Here is a 6,371-nt window from a genome sequence, read left to right as displayed (position 1 = left end):
TGGAGCTAGATGCTTGATCACTACCTCTTGGAAGCATCTCAAAGCTCCTTCCTAAAGGTGCGTACACACTGGGCAATTTTACCGAGCAATTGTACGATTACGATATCGAAATCGTGCAATTGCTCAGTAATCGTGCACTATAATGTCAGAAACAACCAGTGATGCGCGCTCCCGCAGGTCGTTCCCGACATTGCCTGAAAATGCAGGCCAATCTGTCATTATCATGTTCAGGAATGATGGAGGGTGCCTACAATGAATGACTGATCATTCAGTGTAGGCACTACAGGGGAACAGGAACGACGGTACGATTACAATGTCGTAATCGTACTGTCTTTCCTAATCGCCCAGTGTGTACGCACCATTACATACTGTCATGTCCAAAATTTGGTACCTGTCTGAAATGAACAAAAAATCACAGCACCACATAAATAATAGATCCCCAAAATTCCAGCAGGTTTGCGGTCTATGGTATTCTCTCCACAATTGCATCCCTCACCCTACCTCTTCCTCTGGGCTATCGGACCTTTTGTTCTAATATTTTTGAATTTCTTCGGGGTGTTCCTGTTATTTTCAATATCACTCTCTTAACACCTTCCATTGGCTCTCCTACTCCCTCTCGAACTTTCCTTCCCTCCTCTTACCTTTACCCCTTTTCTTCTACATAAAGATTCGATCTTATTCAAATGTATAGGCACACCTAGCATTTTATAATGGCCTATTAGATTTTGCCTCATTCTGATATTTTTGCATTTTACGCCATTATCTTTTTTCTATGGTATTTTTACATTGCCTTTGACAGACAATAGGTCTACAGAGACAAAAGGTCGACTGGTACAAATGGTCGACAGACACGATCGACAGTGCAAAATGTTGACACATGGTTGACATAAAAAAATTGTAAACATGTTTTTGTAATTTAAGCCTAATCTTCACCCTAACCCTCCCCCAAGTGCCTAAACCAGGGGTAGCCAACCCTGGTCCTCGAGAGCTACCAACAGTGCATGTTTTCCAGGTCTCCTCACAGAATCACAAGTGAAATAAATAGCTCCACCTGTGGATTTTTTAAAATGTGTTAGTGAGTAATGTCTACACCTTTCCAACAGTTAGGTGGTTTGGAAAACGTAAACTGTCAAGGTCCGGGTTGACTACCTCTGGCCTAAACCAAACCCTAGCCTAACCCTCCCCCAAGTGCCTAACCCCAGGACCGGCACCAGGCACACTCCGTGTGTGCAACTGCACAAGGGCGACGGGGGTCTGGCTGTGGAAGATCTCCGCCCACCCGCTGTATGAAGCTCAGTGGAAGGGCGCAGTGAGGGAAGGGGTGGAGGGGGAGCAAAGGACGACGTTGGGTGCCGAGACACCTAGCACCCGCCCTGCCTAACCTTCTCTCTGATGCCTAATCATCCCCTTTTGGAGCCTAACCTTAAACATTTTGAAAAACATGTCAACCATTTTTCTGTCGACCATTTGTCCCTGTCAACCTTTTGCACTGACGACTATTTGTCAGTCGACCTTTCGTACCTGTTGACCATCTGGTGTCGACCTATTGAGTGTCTATCTAGACACTGTTGATCTATAATCCAGATACCGTGTGCACTCTAGGAAGTGTAACATTAATATAGTACCTCTTTTTTACATGTTGGCTTTTTAAAGTGGGAATACTGCACTAACTGTGGTTAAAATGAATATGATTAGTGTTTATAGTTAACGGATAAGCCATGCACTGTACATTCAAACACACCTGAATTACATAGGCTGCATGCATGCATAGTAATTGTTTATATAGAGCCAGCATGCTCCTTAATGCTTTATTGGTGTTCTTTGCCCATGATATGCAGCACAATTCCCAAAATATGGCAGCATATAAAGGCCTATGCCAACATAACAAGTTCCAGCATACACAACCATGTGCCTTGGTAATGTCTCTGTGTTCACATATATAGCTCCAGTATAGTCTCATTTTACATCAGCAGGGCCTATGGAATCATCCGGTGCTGCCACATTATGCAGATGTCAAGTCCAGCAGTCCTCATTATTTATCAAAACACTAAAGAGCATATTCATAATGCCTGGAATTTCTGCCCCAATAAGTAATATATGGCAGCAATAAGAAATAATTTACTGGCGCAGTGTATCAAGATATTCTTGCAGGAACACAGGGCCTGATTCAGACCCGGTCGCAAGCGCTGAGTGCTCGCAACCGGGTCAATGGTGGCCCAGAGCGTATGCGCACGACGGAGCCGGCTCCGTCGTGCGCATGCACGAGGCCCAGATAGCGACGGGCAATCCGTCGCTCCGGGTCTCGCACCAAAGGGGGCGAACTCTCGATGTTGAGTGACAGCTCGCCCCCTGACACGAGTGATGTCAGTGGAGAGATTCCGGCTCTGTTAGAGCCGAAATCCCTCTGGGGCTTGCGGCCACGAGACCCTACCACAATGGTCTTGTCGCAAACCCGATGGTCGCGATGGTCTTGACCATCGCGACCATCATCATGGCCGCTCGCTATAGCTGTGGGTGGTCACCCACAACAATGCGAGCGGCCAGTAGGCCACACAAAAAAAAAAACGCCCTGATTCAGAGCGAGCGCTCTTTCAGAGCGTCCGGCTCTGAATCAGGGCCAAAGTTTCCAATAAGTACCCTTCCTTGAGAAGAGGATAAAGTAACTAGCTCTATCACTGTACTTCAAGGGTTGGATCCAGCTGTCATCCGACCACACATTCAAGGGTTAGTTATCAGAGAAGGAACCTTGTAAGCCATTTCTGTACACAATATCACTAGTGTTGCCTATAGGCTACAATTGCTAAAGACACCTACATGAGGCATTACCTATCGGGGGCTGTTTTTTCTTCCTTATACAGTAAATGGCAACAAGTAAAAGAATGTTATTGGAAAATTACAATTCAAATATCCTGGTCTTTTTTGGACTTAGCTTCTTGTCTTGAAAAAGAGGTGAAAGAAATGTACATCAGTGTTTGCTGTGTTCTCTTCCTTATGCTTTTTACAAGAATGAGTAGAACTATGTGTGTGATATTTTTAGGAATATATAAAAAATTTAGAAGGTTCCACACAAGTTATGGATCTAATTTGTGGCAGCAAATTCAAATATGCGGAGCAATTCAGTATTATTATTATCATTTATATGGCGCCACAAGTGTTCCGCAGCACCTTACAAAGTACATAAACAAATAGGTGACCAGTGACTTACAGAACAATACAATACATTACAGGACATGGGTAATATACATAGCTACATTAGCAACCGAGCATAAGCAACCAAGTGTTAGGTGCCCTAGTGGTGAGTAAAAAGTAGATGAAAGTAAAGTAGGGAGAAGCACAATGGAGCTCCGAAAAGCCATCCAAAAATGTACACTGTTGGGTTCCTCCTGGCAGTGTTAGGCCGGATACAAACTTGGCCGATATCAGAACAACAAATCGTGGATATTGGCTAGTGTGTACGCACTATTGCACGCTCCAGTGGGTCGTATGCTATTAGGTGCCAATCGTGTAGTGTGTATGGCCAACCGGATGACCAGACGATATGTCGGTCCGATTTGGCCAATTTTGACATCATATGTTGCCAGTGATCTTTGTAGTGTGTACGGGAGCAGCGAAATATCACATACGTTCAAACGATACAATATATCGTTCGGCCGTATGAGATATTAAACAGTGTGTATGCTCAATATCGTATGTTCTGGCCTCAAGGGAAATTGAAAGTTAAATCGGTCCAATTATCTTCCGGCATCCGCCCAGTGGGTGTTTCTGACTGGTCGCATTGTTTGCAACCATGTCATGTAATGCACAGCCTGGCGTAGTAACAAACAATGCGACCATGTCAGACAAGTGATTAGTCACAACAGATATATATATATATTATATATATATATATATATATATAAAATGTAAAAATACAACAACACACGGCCGTTGTGACAATACAATTTGAAAAATTATATCATGATAGACCTATGTCTAAAATTAAGGTGTTATATTTACACAATGATGGCTTAAATTGCAACAACAGTCTTTATAAATCACTGCAAGTTATTGTGTAGTTAAGACAAATGTCCATGAGCAGAATGATAGTTAATTAAGAGACTTGGGTACAACTTTGTTAGTAATTAGATTGTTAGTTCTGCATGCTGTGCAGTGGCAAACGCAGGATTTCTAGAGGGGGGTTTCCAAATGCCTGATTTTAGAGTGAGTGTGGCCAGTCCATGAAGAGGGTAGAATTAGCATTTAACCAGCTTTAATATGCATCATACAAAGTGTATTGTGTGTATTGTGTGTCATAATCCCAGCATATACAGGACCAGAGATCACAGTAAACCATTAGAGGCGGCAGTAGGGCCATCCTGCCTGAGCTGGATATTTTTATTTTAGATGTGGGCACCATTCCAGAGTATTAGAGCGAGTCTGGGGGAGCAGCAGAATAACCTAGCACTGCCCTGGACATATATAAATGTACATATTGGGCTCTATAGCAGCACATCCCTAACAGTGAAAGTTTTCCAGATATTCTATTTGGTGCACAGGTTATTTATTACTGGCTGATACATGTTAGAAGATTTACAGGTGGTGCTGATTATTTAACTTGTGATACTGAGAAGAACATGCAGCACTAGTAAAGTTCTATTACAGTACTATTTCTATTGTGGTCATGGTGTGGGCTGGGGAGGGGGGTTTCCAGGCAGACGGAACCCCCCCCTGCGTTTGCCTATGCTGTTAGTTTGTTGTCTGTGTCAGTAGGTTTTAATAATAATGTTACTTACATCCATTATAATTCATATAGTCCTGGCCATATATGAATCCAGACTGCAGGATAAATCCAAGGATTTTTTCTCAATATAGGTTTACTTAGCCAATAGTAGCAGCAACTTTCCTCAAGATCCACTTGTTATTGCAATCTAGTTATAATAAGCGTATTTTACCTACCGGCTTCTGGTGTTTTTTCTATAATTCAGCCCGCAGGAGGGGGTCTAATAGTTTTACGCCAAAACTGCCGTACAGAATCCAGGCAAATAGGCCACCTGGCTTGTTGCCGGAGTAAGTTTTTTTGCACGGTTTTCCCATATCTCCAATCAATTAGCGACATTCATTTAGCTCTCCTAGAAACTGCTGCTGATGCCATAAACCTTTTGTTTAAAAGGCAGTGATATCCAAAGAAGGCTCATGCAGAAATGTTATCTCTTGTCATAATTTCCATACTTTATGTTCAATATTGCTTGATACTGTCTGTTTACATTTTTTGGTCATGACTGGGAAGACTGTTTATGACTGTGGTCACCAAAAATCGAGTTTTGCATTCTATATTTTAAAAATGTTACTATGTTATTGTAACAACAATTAATATTCTATTGATGATATATATGTTATACCTATCTACAGCATTTACAGCTGGATTCCACATATTTTGCTAGTATTGCCTGGAAATCTTGGAATCTAGGCAGCTCCTTACCTCCAGCTGCAGGTATTTTCTCTTCCTCCCTGTGTCCCAATATTTACCTCCTCATTTCATAATTATGGATGCCCAGGGGACCACATGTTACTTTGAAACCTATTCTATGCTGGAGCATAGACTGCTGCAATAACTATTCAGGACAGTGTAGGAACAGCAGGGAGTACTGGCTGGAAGCTTATGCCACTCTCTAAGCAGATTCCTTCCAATAAACACCCACAAGAAGAGCAACACAGCATTTAGTCATAATTCCTTAGAACTGGTCTTTAGACTCCAATAATTCCCTTTGCTTTGCATTTATCATGTTCAGCCTGTTCCTAGATATATTAATCTGAATCCATTGTACCCTCACTCACTCACTTGAGTCTGTGTGAGGTGGTTTTTATTACAGAGTTAATCAAAGCATCCTCCTGGTCTGTTACGCAATGAATACACTCCCATAACATCAATTCCCACTCACAATTAATACTTTAAATCTGGAATACGACATTCAACTAGGAAGCACTTCAGTTCTCCCTATGCATTCACAGTTACAATCCAATTATTATATTCAAACCATAATCTGTAACCAATATATGTAGCAAGTACCTGGTCAAACCCACTGCTTATGGATCAGTTTAAGAACAACAGAGATCATGCTAATTAAATGAAAGTTTCATTTGAAAAAAAAATAATCACAATGCTTATCATTTGCAAAAATGGTTCCATAAATGAACATACAATATCATGCAAATAATTGTTAATATCAGATACAATAGATATAAAAAAGATACAGAACATTTACACAACTTATGCATTTATGAATCTGCTTTGCGGACAGGACACAGAAGTTCCAGGGACAACCTCCATGTGACATATCCTGTCAGGATTGGATAATGCATTGAGACTGTCACTGTGTTATATGCTGCAGCTA

The sequence above is a fragment of the Taudactylus pleione genome, unplaced genomic scaffold, assembly GCF_031769625.1.
Source record: "Taudactylus pleione unplaced genomic scaffold, aTauple2 ptg000127l, whole genome shotgun sequence".
Lineage (NCBI taxonomy): Eukaryota > Metazoa > Chordata > Amphibia > Anura > Myobatrachidae > Taudactylus > Taudactylus pleione.
This window is presented reverse-complemented; position numbering follows the sequence as displayed.